This window comes from Diabrotica undecimpunctata, chromosome 4 (assembly GCF_040954645.1).
Source record: "Diabrotica undecimpunctata isolate CICGRU chromosome 4, icDiaUnde3, whole genome shotgun sequence".
Classification (NCBI taxonomy): Eukaryota; Metazoa; Arthropoda; class Insecta; order Coleoptera; family Chrysomelidae; genus Diabrotica; species Diabrotica undecimpunctata.
The window spans coordinates 132,923,762-132,940,416 of NC_092806.1; the positions used below are offsets into that span (position 1 = coordinate 132,923,762).

At 32.6% G+C, this 16,655-nt stretch overlaps 1 protein-coding gene across 2 annotated transcripts in view; it reads left to right on the forward strand.

Annotated features, from left to right (window-relative positions):
* Positions 1 to 4,231: 4,231 nt before the first annotated feature.
* Positions 4,232 to 16,655, forward strand: part of LOC140438410 (uncharacterized) — a 56,761-nt gene continuing 44,337 nt past the window's right edge. The window contains exon 1 of one of the 2 annotated variants that reach the window (XM_072528091.1): positions 4,232 to 4,425. The gene's annotated coding sequence lies outside the window, so the exon portion shown is untranslated. Of the gene's footprint in view, positions 4,426 to 16,633; position 16,655 lie in introns of those variants that run through there. The other variant, XM_072528092.1, reaches the window with a different exon arrangement.

The window sequence follows — 16,655 nt, forward strand, 5'->3', positions numbered from 1 at the left end:
GAAAGTGTATGCATGGCTCGTGCATCTAAGTATTTCGCATCCTCGAAGGATACGTATGACAGTTTCTTTCTCCTTTATCAAGTTTGAAGTACTGTTATGAGGTATTGAACTACTGAGCTACTGTTATGTAGCCATGTGGAAGGATACCTTACATATTTCTTTGCTGCTAAATTCCGTATAGAGAGTGTCACAACGAAAATAGAGAATAACGTACAGATTGCATTTTAAATGTTTTAGTTGAACAAAAACCCAACGAAAAACTTGGTTACAGAGCGGAAACGTAGTTTGTCCGGGACGATAACCCCTAGCGCCACCTAGGAAAGAAATCTGAACTACTAACTGACATTTCAACCTACTGCGTCTTAAGTAATCATATTTTGTTCTCGAAACGATACGGTTATTTACGGCTAATTTATTCTACAACTAGATGATACAAATATCCTTACTCGAAAAGTTGACTACTTCATCACTAATTATTTTTTTCGCAAAACTACCAAAAATATTGGTTACTGTAATTTTAAGATTAAATTTATTAACCCTTTGAGCCCCAAAATAAAAGTTTAAACTTATCTTAATAATTTTTATTGCAAACTTGTTTACAGCTATATTATAAACATGGACAAAGGTTTTTTGTTGTATTTTTACAAAAAAAAACTGGGTCATTTCATCACGAAACTGCTGGTATACCGGAACACTGTTTGTGGTACTTTGTGGACACTTTGTCATTTAGACAAAGTCCTACATTACATGTAGAGCATTACCACCTACTTCTATGCAGTTCCTTTTTCGTACTGCAAAGTCCACAGTGACGTGATGTTCCATGAATTGGCATGTGATCAGCAGATGTCAATCTGGTTTCTAGTGCAATGTATTTTTTAAATTGACTAGCGAGAGGTTTCAAACTTTTTCTGCCTCTCTTTTTAACTATTTCGATTCCATTTAGTACCCGTGACACAGCTAACCTAAAATCTTTTAGTGTGAGTACAGATCCTTCTCCTCTTTTACAAAAAATAATATATGAATTTACTAGTGCCACATATATACGCATATACCACTTTTTACTTTTTCGGTCTATTTTATAACCTAACTTTAGCATGTTTTCTTTGTCTACATATCCCATGTGAGCATTGTAGTCCCTCACTTATTGCGGACAAAATATTTCTGCAACAGACCCATCCTTTAGCTTACGATTTACGCTAGAATTATCTGCAAGACTATAAAAATTACTAAGAAAGTATATACCTTTTCTGTCTTTCCACTTCAACGAAACAATATTTTCCTTGTTGCTTCTCCAATGGAATCCCCCTCTCAATATTTCCTTATTAGAGGTAAAGTCATTAGGTAATCCTTTTCAATCCTTACGGACAGTACCGCAGGCATATACGTTGGCTTTCTTTCAATTCATGCATAATAGATAAGGAGGTAAAATAATTATCAAAATAAATTTTTGAGTAACTTCCGTAAGGCATCTAGACATATCAATGACAACACGCTGTCCCAGATTTTTCTCTGCGACATTACCAACTTTATCGGTATATATTTCAAATTGTGATCTATATCCAGATTCGTCAGCTCTAATCCACATCTTATAACCACGTTTTATGGATTTCTGAGGCATATATTGACGAATTTCAATGAATGACTTATTTATAAATATTTATTGTCTCTCTCTCTCTCTCCTCTGGAGGACACGATTACATAATATACATTTGGAACATCTTTTGTATTGACAAATCGAAAGAAAGGTAGCGCGTACTTGTGAAAGAGCGACAGTAATGCGATTTAATACTTGTAACGATCCAAAGACCACCAAAGAGAATTGAAGTACTATTATAAAAATTATACCTCAATCAACCATGGGAGCTTATCGTCTATACCTTGCCTAGCTCGCTATCTCAAGGGTGAGCTCGCCTTGTCTTAAAGTAGGGATTGAACCTGAGTTATTAGTTGATAGCAAATAAGACAAATTTTAACCAAACATATTTATTAAAAAGAATAAAAAACAATAATTAACCCTGCCAAAGCTTAACAGTTAATAAGTGCTACTTATTGCTTCGATGGGCTGCTTGTGTGTTCTAGCTGTTAGGTCGTCCAATTAAAAGTTGTGGTTTCTGGAGAGCTGCAGTCACATGTTGTTGTATGTCCTAATTAGGTTGTTAAATCCAATAAAGCCAATAAAGCCAATAAGGTTGTCGATATCCAATAAACCCAAGAGAATTTGTAGACCATAAAATGAGTATTATAATAATGTTTGCCTTCTTTTATAAATTTCAAAAACAGGCAAAAAATAATCCCACCATGTTTGACAGTTGTTTTGACAGAAAGTGGGAGACTGAATGAAGTTAGCACAGATGTCATAGGATGTTGATATAGATATCATGAAACTAGCCTGTCAGTCAACAAGGAACAGAATAGTCTGCCGGACAAAAAGAGAGAGGGCGAATATTTATTCTACGGGACAGAAAGAGAGAGAAAATAAAGACAGAGAAAGAAAAGAAAAACAGAGGGCACCAACTACTTTAAAATAAAAAATAGTGAAAATTAAACTGAAGATAAAGAAATTAATAAATTAATAAAGAAATTAAAATGAAATAATTAATTAAATATAAATTAATAGAGATGTGACGTTTATAACGTTACATACTTTTAAAAGTATTAATAAATTTTTGAACTGATTCTTGTTTTCCTTTAAAATTTTCATTTTTTCCTGTCACCCCCCCCCCTTTTTCTGTAGGTGCTTCACCTGTTTTTACAAATGATTTGGTAATGTATGTTGGGCGGTGTTTCCGAATATTTAGTATGTTTAAAAAGGCATTTTTGCACACTGTAATATTTTGCTTCATTAGATTATTCCTTACAAAGCATTTCACAGAGGTTGTTTCTGCTTCATGTCTAGATTTTTTTGGACGGCGACGTTTAGGTAGTTAAACTGAACAAAATTACAAAATTTTAAAATAAAGGAATCTTGTCTAATCTTGTCCTTAGCTACATAAAACACATCATAGAAACACTTGATATCTCTCATTGTTAGAGAAGAAGTAGGGAATTGTGGTAACTGTGACGAAGATAACAGTGGGGAATTGTGGTAACCTGAAAAGATAACATTTTTCAAAAAATATTTGTAATACTGCACTTATAAAATTAACAGTAGCTTGAACAAATCATTAGTTTTTTTATTAGTTTTTCATAACATGTAAAATAGTTTTAATAATAAAATAAATCAAAAAAATTATTTGAATAAAATCTGAATCCGGATCTGCTCTTAAACCTAATCTTTCGAGTAAAAACTACAACTAAAATATAAAGAATGTACCTAATTTTTTTCCGCAAATTTTGCCGCCATGTGGACGGATTGGGAATTCGTTTGCGAGCTTTGTTGTTTTCAACAGGAGTTGTAATAGTTTCCATTTTAAAATACTAACAAAATAAAAAAAAAACAACAGCTTGGCACCTTGATGGAAAAGAAACTAGGAGAAATTATAACGATAACGACTCCAGCTAACTCCTAGTGGTATGTCACATCATGGTCGCTGCGAGGATTCTCATTGGTCAAAGAGGACATTGCCGACTTTGATTCTAAACCGTTCATAGAGATTGCCGTGTTTGATTCTTAGGCTAAATTTATATGCTATTTTATAGGCGGATAATGCCATTTTTTATTCTTATTATCTTTATTGTTCTCTAGTGTTTTAAAATACCAATAATTTGATGTAACTAACTCAATTTTGGTAAAAAGTGGAGATTGCCGACTTTGGTACTAGGACCCTCATATGGTCTTTAGACAGTTTCACATGTCTCACTGCAGGGTACTATGATTTTCTTCCTTTTTTGTTGGCTTAAGTCAAAGCCAAATATTAGAAATGAACGGATCATGGTCATAATTAATATCAGTTTTAAGATAAGTTTTCACACTTTTGATACCATTTCTGAATCAATGAATAATTATTTGGTTTGATTTCGCACAATATTGTTGCCGTTATGTTCAATAGACGTTATGTTCAATAGATTCAAGTGTATATTCTAAGTGGCTGTTATAATCTTGCATTTTAAATCAGTACCAGTAGAGGAATAAGGATGGGGAAAGACGAATAATTTATTGAGTTAATCTTACATCTTTTATAATGTTAGTATTTGCTTATTATAGGTATTTTAGCAAATTCTAATCACCCGGAATATTTCAAAGGTAGGGACGCTTCCACGCTAGTTTATTTCCTTAGTAGGTAGTATAATCTTACGGAGTTCGCTGTTCGCTATCTACAGTGCGTTCTGGAACTGAGTATTGCGGTCACGGTGATAATACCGCGAGCTTGAACTGTGTGAATTGACTATTATTGTTAGTTTAAAGTGCACTTGCTATTTAATTTTTTTATGTAAATCGTTTGTTCATTTAGAAGTAACTAGTGTGATTAGATATTCTAAAAATAGGTAAGTTGGAAAGTACTAGATTATTTTATTTTATAATTGTTTTCATTAGTTTTGTTTTGATAATATCCTTACATTGGATTTTTTATTCAAAGATATTTTAGGGAAGAAAAGCACCAATATTGTTTCATGTACTTTTTTTCTTTCTGTTTCTGTATTTTAGCATTTCAATTGCAAATACCATCATTTAACTGTAACTCATTAGATTATTATATAATTATATTATATAATTATATTAATATTATATATTATAACATTAACTCATTACGGCAGATCTGTTTTGAAGTAGATAAAGGGTGGCATTCTGTTTTCTTTTTGTAGAAAAAGTTGTGTGATAATTTCAATAAATAATAATTGACTTTAACTCCCTCTCAAATAATACTGAAACTTAGCTCACTCAACCTCTGGAAATTACCTTACCTCATTGAATTCAATCGGAGGCTACTAAAGAAAAATCAACTGAAAGAGCAAGTGGTGGACTTATGATTAGTAACATATTTAACTCATATTTAATTGAAAAGTCGCCATGGTGGATTTTCTGTCTTATTAGTCTTTTAATACACAAATGTATCCTCTACAATGTATGTATATTTAAAGCCTAGTTTAGATTTAACCACTACTCTCTAGATATCTCAATTAGCTTTAACTGATTTTACGGAAAAATATAATGATATATATATATATATATATATATATATATATATATATATATATATATATATATATATATATATATATATATATATATATATATATATATATCATTAGTGGCGATTTTACCTCACGTATTTTAAATCTCGATTCTTTGCCAAATGATTTACTCGGAAAGCCTATGTTCTTTTCGACTTGTTCGATATAAGATCCAGCCGTGACAAGTTTTTACATACAAGAGGCAGAACTCTTGCTGAATTTATGGGTACAAACGTTTTTTGTGTAATAAACGGGAGAACTATTTCAGACTATCACGCTCAGTTTACTTTTTCTAATTCTCTAGGGAAAAGTGTAATTGATTTGATTTGGATGAACAGTCTTTACTTAAATGTCGTAAAAAATGTACAGGGTCATACAATGTCTTACAGGAAATGAAGCATTTTGGCTCGCAATTTTTTCATCCAGCATGGATTTTATTAAAATTTTCACAGAAGGTAGGGAATAGCCCAAGGATCATTTTCTATATCATGCCTCTGTACGCTAAAACCTTGGGGGTGGTTACCACCCCATCTCGGGGGTGGGAATTTTTCATTTCATTTTAACCATGGACGTGGATGGAAAAAGTAATTCTAAAAAAATGTTCTTTACGTTTTCGTAAAACTATTTTTCGAGTTATTCGTGGTTCAAAGTAACAGTTTTTCGACGAAAAAATCGACTTCTTTAGAGGGTTTTTTGAGAATAACTCGAAAAATATGCATTTAATAAAAAAACTGTAGATAACAAAGTTTTCTATAAAAATCTTTAAAAAACACAAACAAAATCCTTTTTTTATCATTTTTCTCCAACCGAGATACGGCATGTAATAGGTTTTTCGTCAAATGCATATTGAAATATTCAAAGCCAAATAACGGAAAAACTTTGGACCTTGGATCTGGATAAAAAAAAGTTTCTAGCATAAAAATTGAGCGACATAATCAAAATTACCTACTTTTTCTACGAAAAAATCAGTGAAAACAACCCCCTAACTACCCTCCTAATTAAAATTGATCTATACCCTTCTAATTATTTTTATATATGTATCATCAATACAGTCAAGAAGTTTGACTTATTAAAAAGGCCTAATTTTAGAAAAATTGGAGTTTAAAGATAAATTGATTTTTTGCAAGTTCATATTTTTCACCCTTTCCTTCGAAATTTATCAGAAAATACTGAAGATTAAGAAAAAATATTAAAGTACTAAACTGTAGCTTTTTTAATAACTAAAATTTTTCTGTACATAGATTTTCTTTACAGTGAAGTATAGCTGTTCAAAACCTCTATTTACGAGCAAACACCCACCTATTCGAGCCCTTTATACTCACCTCACATAGAAACTAATGGATCTTACGAAATTTAATTTACATAGTCTCATAGATCTTCAAAAAATACTACAAAATTATTTGTGACAAAACTTTTTATTTTTAAAAATGAAGGAGCTATGTTTATAAAACGAATTGTTTTTTTTTTTCGAAAAATTTCAAAAAAACACAGATCTAGCATTTTCAATTTATGTAATACCACAGAACGGGTTTTTCGACAGTAATACGTTATAATATGTTTCACTTCCTCCATTCAAATCGAAAGACAGAAAAGAAGAAACATCTGCTCATGTACGTAATTCTTCTTTTGTGTCTGTATAGATCTATTAAATTACTTATAAAAATTGCAATGTTATAAAGGGTGATTTTAAGGGTTAAGATATTATGATATTGTATCCTAAAGCATAAAACAATCATTATTTAACCAATCAAAACCATATTTTATCCCACGGTTCGTAGACTTACTACGGTTGCCTCTTCCGACTAACCAATGAACATTAAGCCCGAAAATACGTCACGAGAGTACAGTAATTTGAATCGTAATATTGTTAATCGTCGTTTTTATGTCTTTGAAGTGTGGAAAATAGTAAAGATAGTTATGAAATAAAGATGTCTAGTGGATTATAATACCTAATTATGGAAAACTGTTGATATGTAGGCAGTTTGGTACTTAAAATTAATCAGAACCGGTTGTTAACGTTTATCCAATGTTAATGCAGGATGTACGTTAATCTAGGACTTCAATCTCCATATTACGCTGAAAATTTGTCGCGTATACTGAATTTCCATCAATACTGGATTAACTATTGAATGAATTACCGAATTACATAACTATTTTTTCCATTTTTTTAATATCTTTCCTACACACTACAACCTGTGCCTGGCATTCTAAAATTTCATCAACATTATTATTACGTTAATACCAATAGGTACGATGTACAACTACAATAAATAACGTTTCTTCGATAATTCAAAACAAGTTTTTATAGAAAACAACACCAAAATTTCAAATACAAAAATATAAAGTAAACTGAGATATTTAAGAAACGATAAATAATAAAACAAATGGGCGACATCTCAATGAGATCAGCCAAGAATATATCGACAATACAGCGTCGAACTACTGGTTGACATCAGGAAAAATGTTTCCCGAGACTGAGGGTTTCCTACTTGAAAAATCCTCAAGTCCAAAATAAATAATGCCGATATGGATGCCAAGCCCAAGAAACCATCCAACATCTTACCGGGGGCTGCCAGGCATTTGTCGGAACTGATTATAAAGAACGCCATGACTCAGTAGGAAAGATTATCCACCAAGAACTAGCTGACAAACTGGGACTTCTCCAAACCGACCATCTTCCTTATTATCAATATGTCCATGACAGAATGCTTGAAAATGGCAACAACAAGCTATACTAGGACCACACTATGCTCACAGACCAACCAGTGGCACATAATAGACCGGATCTCATACTAGTTAATAAACTTACCAGGCAAACAACACTTATTGATGTGGCGATACCTAACATCAATAATTTGCGTGTTAAATACAACGAAAAGATCGCCAATTATAGAGATCTAGAAACACAAATCAGGAGACAATGGAGAATGGAAAGTACCCAGACAGTACCTATTCTTCTATCTACTACTGGTGTTATTCCCAAAAACCTCCTTCTTCTTAACATGCCATACACCAAAGTGCGTAGGCGACTATCTCATTACTAGAATTCTGTTCTTGGCGGCGTGACACAGCTCGCCTGTATTGTGTATTCCTGTCCATTCTTTAATATTCCTTAACCAGGATAATTGTTTGCGGCCGGCTCCTCTCCTACCTTCGATCTTCCCTTGTAGAATTAACTGTGGTATTTCATATTTTGCTCCTCTCAATATGTGCCCAAGGTAACCAATCTTGCGTTTTTTAATTAATTCAAAGAGTTCTCTTTCCACGCCGGCTCTCTTAAGGACGTCATCGTTTCGAACTCTATCCACCCAAGGTATGTGCATCATTCTTCTCAATGACCACATTTCAAAGGCTTCAAGTTTGTTGATAGATGTTTTTTTCAAAGTCCACGTTTCCATGCCATAAAGCAAGATGGACCATATGTAGCACTTGACCATTCTGTAGCGTATTTCGAAATTTAGGTTTTGATAACATAGGAGCGGTCTGAATTTCACAAAAGCTTGTCTTGCCATTTGTATTCGGGTTTTTATCTCTTGTTGTGGATCCGATTGGTCATTGATTGTGGTGCCAAGGTATTTAAAAGTTTTCACGCGTTTTATGCGATCGTCACCTATGCATATTAGCGGGTTTTCTGGAGGGTTTCTGCTAATGACCATATATTTCGTTTTCAAAATGTTGATTTTGAGGCCATATTTTTTACCTATGCTATTCACCCTATCAAGTAATAACTGCTGATCTTCCAAATTATCAGTTATAATCACTGTGTCATCCGCATAGCGTAGGTTGCTAATTGGTATGCCGTTCACCTTAATGCCTAATTCCGTGTCTTCTAATGCTTCCGCAAATATATTTTTAACATATAAATTAAAAAGCATCGGAGAGAGTATGCAGCCTTGGCGGACACCTTTCCGGATTTCAAATTCATCCGTATATTGGTCTTGATCAATCCTCACCTTTGCCATTTGGTTCCAGTATAGATTCTGAATAATTCTGATCTCCTTCTGGTCCATGTTGGCCCTATGTAGTAGTTCCATCATGATAACTATCGATAACAAAAACCTCCTATCGAACATAAAACAGCTGGGTCTAAATGAACATCTTTATAAGGCCATGCAGAAAGCTGTACTCCTCGCGACGTCCAGGTGTGTACGAAAATTTTTGGGAGATACTCCAGCAAACCAAGTCACCTAGGGCTCGATAACACGGAAAGAGTCCCACCAGAGCTCAATCCTTTTGATACCGTAGGTATCTGGGATGAGTAAATTTTCCCCTTAGAGGGAGTGTGAGCCGTATGGCTAAATCTGGAAGCAAATAATAAACTGAAAGATAATTACCACGAACAAACTGTGATAATAAATGGGTTTTGTATTCTTGTGTACTCTGGTGACGTAACTCAAGCATCCCCACCCCAGTCGGAAAAGGCAACCGTAGTAAGTCTACGAACCGTAATTTTACCCATATTAATGTTGACAATGTTTTTATATAATTTTTGACAATTAGGGTTAAATAAGCTTAAACTACTAAAAATAACCAACGTCCTTGAGCATGATATAGAATATAAAGTACAGGGTGAAATGACCCTAAACAAAAATTTTTATGCGAATCGATGCAAGCCGAAATCATTCTTTTAGTATAATTTATATATATATATATATATATATATATATATATATATATATATATATATATATATATAGCTCCAAGGGTGGTTTTAAGCGTTAAATATATTATATCCTAAAGCATAACATAATCATCATTTAACTAATAAAAATCAAATGTTAAACATTTTAAAGTTTACAATGTTATTTTATAATGTTTACAATTAGGGGTAGTTTTCACCCTTAAAAAAACAACAATTTATAACTAAGACTAAATATAGAAAATTAACTAGAAGGTGAAATGAGCATAATCCCAACTTTTTGACCAAATCGATAGTGGAGGAATAAATTGCGAGGTTTTGCCATTTTATAGATTCATTTCCTGGCCTAATAATAATACCATTAAATCGTACGTTTTGCAACTTCCGAAGGACCAATATATATCTTATAAATTCGAAAAATATAAACATTTTAATAATAAAGGTTTAAAATGAAAATAAATTCAAATTACATCTTATTCAGTCGAATCCCGGAAAAAAATATTAAAATCAACATATAAATTATGAGTTACGGAAGAAAGTAGCATGCTTAATTTGGTTATTTTGCTAATTACTTTTATTTTTTTGTAAATGGTTTATATTGCAATGGATCTAATTTTTACTTTAAAATTGCAAATGGTTTCTTTCTTTTCCTGAGGTATTTGAAATTATTTTGGCTTTATAAAATATTCGCATACTCTAGATATTCGTTAGTGTTGAATATTTTCTATTATAAAACCAAACAATTTTCACGCTAGACACTTAACGAAAAGCGTAAAATGGAACATTTTAATTTTTATAGTTTGTTTCATTTATTTTGGCAATTGCCTTTTAGAGCGTGGTTAATGATTATACAATTGACTATAAATCAAAAGTGAAGGGAGTTCTCACCTTATAACAATAATTATTATTTGAAAGATTGTAATTGTCCATTATAAAATCTTAGCTAATTTTAAAAAATATTAAAAATTTAAATTTTGGAAGCAATAATAACTAGTCATTAAAATTATACATTTTTTGTATCTTGAAAAATAAAAGAAGTAATCCATTCTATTGAGGAATAGTAACAAACCGGAAAATAAGTCAAAATAACTTAATATAATCCACAAAATAAAAATAATTAACAATCATTAAAAATCATTATCATCATTGGTGCTACAGCCCTATAGAAGAGCCTCGACCTTCCCAAGTCTATTACGCCAGTCAGTTCTTTCAATTGCCAACTATTGCCAGTTTGCTACGCCTATTTTCCTACCATCCTCATCTACTCACAACTTCTCACAGGTTGTGACATAAGGATTCTTCTAGGAGGATTGTTCTGCTGTAATTTTGTCAGATATCCTGTCCATCTTAGTCTTCCTATTTTTATCACCAAAATATATGTTTATATCTGTGATATATCTCGTAGTTGTACCTCCTTCCCCAAACACCATTTTCACAGATGCCACCGAATATTCTTATCAGGATCCTTCGTTCAAATATAAGCAGGAGGTTTGCATCCGCCTTGGAAATGGTCCATGTCTCCGACTCATATGTCAACACTGGTTGTATAAGGGTTTTGTATATGGTAATTTTTGTTTTTTTGGTTTGAGTTTTTGCTTCTCATATGTCTACTCAGTCCAAAATAGCATTTGTTTGCTAGGATTATTCTTCGCTTGATTTCTTCCGTCATGACGTTTTTCTTGGTGATCAGGGAGCCTAAGTATATGAATTTGTCCACCACTTCAAAGGTAGAGTTATCAACCGTGAATTCGTGGCCGATGTTTCTGGCCTTATTGTTGGGTGTTGATGGCATTATATTAGTTTTCTCCTCTTTTACTTGCAGGCCCATATTTTTTGAGGCCTTTGACAAGGTGGCATACATTTCTTCTAGCTTGCGTGTTGTGCGGGCAACTAGGTCAACATCATCTGCATATGCCAAAATTTGGGATGATTTAATAAAAATGATTCCTCTGTTGTTTATTTGGGCATCCCTGACCGCCTTTTCCATAGCTTGTTCGCCTTTAAATCCTTAAAAATATCATTACAAATTAAGAGGCATGAATAAGAAAATAGAAGGTGTAATAGAAAGATGATCAAATCTAAATAAAATAAAAAACTGAAGGAACATTATTTAAATGAAATAAGAAAATAAACTGTCTGTCAAAAGTTAGAACTAATGTTACAAAGTATTTGAACAAAATTAATTTCGAACATCAATGGCAAATTTTTTTTATTTTGTAATAAATTAACATAAATAGGTACATTTGTTTTATACCAAAAATCGACAAAGTCGAAAAATGACCAGTAATATTCAATTCACTTTAAAAATTAAATAATAATGTGTTATTAATTAGAGTATCCTTTACTGTTACCAAATAAGCAATAGCTTGATTTTTTTGAACTTTAACTGCAGATACAGACTGGTGAGAAGTTTCATCATAATCAAGAAAATGGCAATTTTTAACCGCAGAGAAGTGAAAATTTACAATTACTTTCTTGATAACTTGTAACGATAAGACTACCAAAGAGAATTGAAAAACTATTATAAAAATAATACCTCAATAAACCATGGGAGCTTATGGTCTATGCTTCGCCTAGCTCAGTCTCTCAAGTGTGAATTCGTCCTGTCTTAAACTATGAATTAAACAATGAACCCTTAGCTGGTAGCAAATAAAACAATTATTTAACTAATCATATTTATTTAACACATAAAACATAATATTTAAATAGCAAAAACAACCCTGCCTAATGCTTTACATTAAATAAATTTGTATGATACTTGTGGCATCGATGGGCTGCTTGCTTCTAAATATATGTTGCCTGCAGATTATGCGGGCATGTCCTGTTGCCGGCTACAAAGCATGTGAGTAGGTTCTGAAGACAGCTATTTAGGCCCAGATCACTTCATTAGATATTCCAACAAAATCTTCAATAAATATCCCATAAACCCAAGAGTTGCAGACCATATGCAGACCGTATGCAGACCATAAAATGAAGCTTATAATAATTCCTGCCTTCTTTTATAAATTTTAATTACAGACAAAAAACAATTTTCTCACTATGAAAGGTGATCGCCCTGTCTCTTTTTACCGGAAAGAAAGAGAGAGGGCGAATATTTATTCTACGGGACAGAAAGAAAGAGAGAGAGGTCGCCAACTACTTTTTGAAGAAAAATAGTAAAAAAGAAACTGAAGGTAAAGGAATTATTAAATGAATAAAGAAATTCAAATAAAATAATTATTTAAATATAAATTAATAAAGATGTGACGTTTATAACGTTACAAACTTCTTCTTTATAAATCCCTTTACTGATATTTCTAGTGTAACGAAGTATTTTGCCTACCACATAGGGTATTGCTATAAGGGGTTGAAAATTGGGACAGAAGTTACTGGAGGTGGAGATAGGGCAAGCAAAATAAACGATACTTATGCGAACGGCACTCGGTTTATTTGGAGGGGTCGTGGATAAGTTGAATGGCAAGGAGGCTGGATTGGGGCAACTACAAAAAATGAAACAAAGGGGTACTTACATGAATCTCCTGGAACAGATGGACAAACAAAACAACAAGAAAGACCTCTAGCTATTTAAAATAAGGACGCCGCTTCGAGGTGTCAAAGTATAACGACATATGTGAAAAAAATTGTTTTGGGGAAAAATTGTGACGAAAATAAATTAGAAATGGTTTAGGAAAAAAATTAAACATTTATTGTTGTCTCACCACAAACAGTTACAAAAATAGACAATACAAAAATACTATATTCATAGTCACAAAAGTAAATACAAAAATAACAAAGAGAAACACTTACTATTGTTACTGGGCTATAAACTGTGGCAGAAATAAATTATTGCAAATAAAAAATTATCTTTTTAAATGATGAAAGCAATTATTAATCATAATGTTTATTTTTACTTTTCCTTTAAAATTTAAGCACAAAAGTTACTTGGATTGCACTGGGGTTTTACACAAAAATGCTGGGGGTGGAAACTAGACTTCACTGGAATTTCTGGGGGTAGAACTGGGCTTCTCTGACACACGAACAAATAAACTGCATCTCACACTGCGAATTATTGAGGTTAGATGTTGGGGCACTGGAACACAAACTTTGGAAACTTTTCTCCTTAACAAACTGGAACAGGTAGAACTGAACACTATAGCAAAATGTGGTTATCTTTCAAAATCCCACTTAGACTGCTACTACACATTGAACTGCTACTATTAACTGCCGCAAAACTACTTATTTTCCATAAAAAAGAAACAATAAAAAAGACATTTACGAATCTGAAGAAAATTCGGATTAAACGCTAAAGCCTACCGCTCTTGACCACGCCTCATCGAGAGTGAGCAATTATCTTTTAAATTCATTCGCCCAACTTAGAATAAACAAAACATATAAACTGGAATATTTATGTCTATTTGCAAGGCGCAAAATATCTAAGAAGCGGCTTCGATCAAAGGAAATACCGGGGGAAAACGCATCTGTGAAATATAAACAAACTCTAAATGGTTTATTTTAACTCGGTAATGCTAAGAGGAATTAAAAAAATTACTTCGTTTTTTAATACGTATAATAGGAAATGAAATACACTAAAAATATTCTTTGGTATTTTAATGTATATACGAGGGGATTTCAATATATATCAAGGAATTTACAAATGCTACACTAGTCAATGCAAATAAAGTTTAGACAACTTTTCCTGTAGATTTTTTAAGAATACATGGTATTAAGAGTACACTTTGTCATTGAACAAAATCTTAATTAACAAGACGTAAGAAAAAATATTTATACCTCACTGTGAAAAATATGCATAAACGCCTATCTGAGAATGTCAATTATGGGACCCCAAAAAAGATACAAAAAAATTTAACACTCCTACCCCCGCGCTTTCCTCTGGTAGAGAGGAAAAACGGAAAACATGGATTTACCAAGAGTCTGTACGCCGTAGAAAAACATGTTTCAAACAAGAAATGTGACTGAGTTTATTAGCACTTTTTGTGTAGAATGAACCGTTCTCTTAGAAACAACGCTTGAAGCGACCGGCAATTTTAAATTCTAAATAATATTTTTATTTTAGTAATTTTTCAATGAAAGATAATTTATATATTGATTAATATGTTTCACTGTAATGAAACAAATAATAATAGCCACCTCTTATATTAATAGAAAATTTACATTATTGTGGCATTGCAAACAATTTATTTTAATTGTTTTAATTATAATATGTCTTATAAAAATTATTGGAAGTATATTTTTTTCCAAATAAATTGTAAGTAATATTATCGCCGCAATCGCTGTACACACTTAGCGGTAGACTTCTAGAAAGGCATATTCGAAATATTTGTTTTCCATGGGTCCATGTTTTCAGCCAAATAGGAACCATTTATCCTTGTCGAAATATTCTTACTTGTACTTTAAGGTTTAAAGAATATAAACCTTTATGTAGAATTGCAATTAATTTAGCAGTTCTTTAGAAAAAGAAACTCCCAAAAATCATTCATTAAGGCAGTTTTTAAACAAAAAATTACAAATAACTTGAAATGGAAACATTTTTTAAAAAATTATTAACAGAGAAAAGAAAAACTGTTTATTTCGATGAATACGGTTAAAAAATTGATTCCGAACTTATTTGTTAATAACAACTACCGGCCAACTGCAAAAATTAAAAAATACATTTAAACTCAGAAAAATATATCTCTCTAATAGCGCTACGGCCCAAATCGAGCTTTGAACTCCTCCAAACTATGCCTCCAACCTTGCCGGTCCCCCGTCGATCTTCTCCAGGTTCTCACGTCTAGCAAATTTTGTGCGTCCGCTGCCACTTCATTCCCCCCCCCCTTTTCCGAAACCTTCCTTTTGGTCTTATCTTGAGGCCCTGCGTTTTACTATCTAGGGCTCTTTTAGGCAATCTTTCGGTCTCCATTCCCACTACATGACAAGCCCATCGAAGTCTCTAAAATTAAACGAATTCTGAAATCGTTTCCTCTTTAAACAGTTGGTAGAGTTTATGGTTGTACCTGGATCTTCATACTTCGTTTTCGTTAATAAGTCCAAATATCTTCCCTATAAATTTTCTCTCAAAGATTTCCAGCTTTCGTTTTGTGTCTTTTGTCATCACCTATGTGTCGCATCCATAACACACTATTGGTCTGATAATAGTTTTGTAGACTCTGATTTTCGATCTCCAGTTTGCGTTTTTAGAGCGGAACACATGGACGATTGAAAACTGTTGAAAAAAGTTTTCTCTTTACTATTCTTCTTTAAATTTCTGGTTCTTCTATTCCATCAGTATTTAATGCAATTCCCAGATATGTAAAATTTCCTACAGTTTTAATATCGTCCTCTAATTTACCTATGCTTCTGTTTTCCCTAGCTCTTGTCTGTGTTAGCTTTTTTTTCTTTTGAATATTTATTTCCAGTCTGGTCTCTTCTGCCTCTGTTTTTAATTGTGAATATATTTATGTCGCCTCTTCTGTTCTGCGAGACATAATGCTAATGGCATCGGCATAGGCATACCTCTTCATAAATTCAGCTGTCTTATTACATATTCGAGAATCAGGTTGAATAGTATTGGTGCCAGCCCGTCTTCTTGCTTTAATCCTTTGACTATTAAAAAATTCTCAGTGAGCTTATTTTGTACTCTGACAGTTGCTGTTGACGAGTCCACTGTTACTTTTAGAAGTAGGATGTATTTTTTGGGAATGTTAAAGCTATGCAATATTGAATATAACTTTTGTCTATGGATCGAGTCGTAGGCCTTTTAAAATCTGTAAGTATATTGTGGACGTCAATCTCGTATTCCCACTATTTGTTTAGAATTTGTTTCACTGTGAATAGGTGATCAGTTGTAGATCTTTCTTGTCTGAAACCGGTTTGATATTCTCTGAGAATATTTTCAGTTAGTTGTTGGAGTCGTTGGTTGAGTATG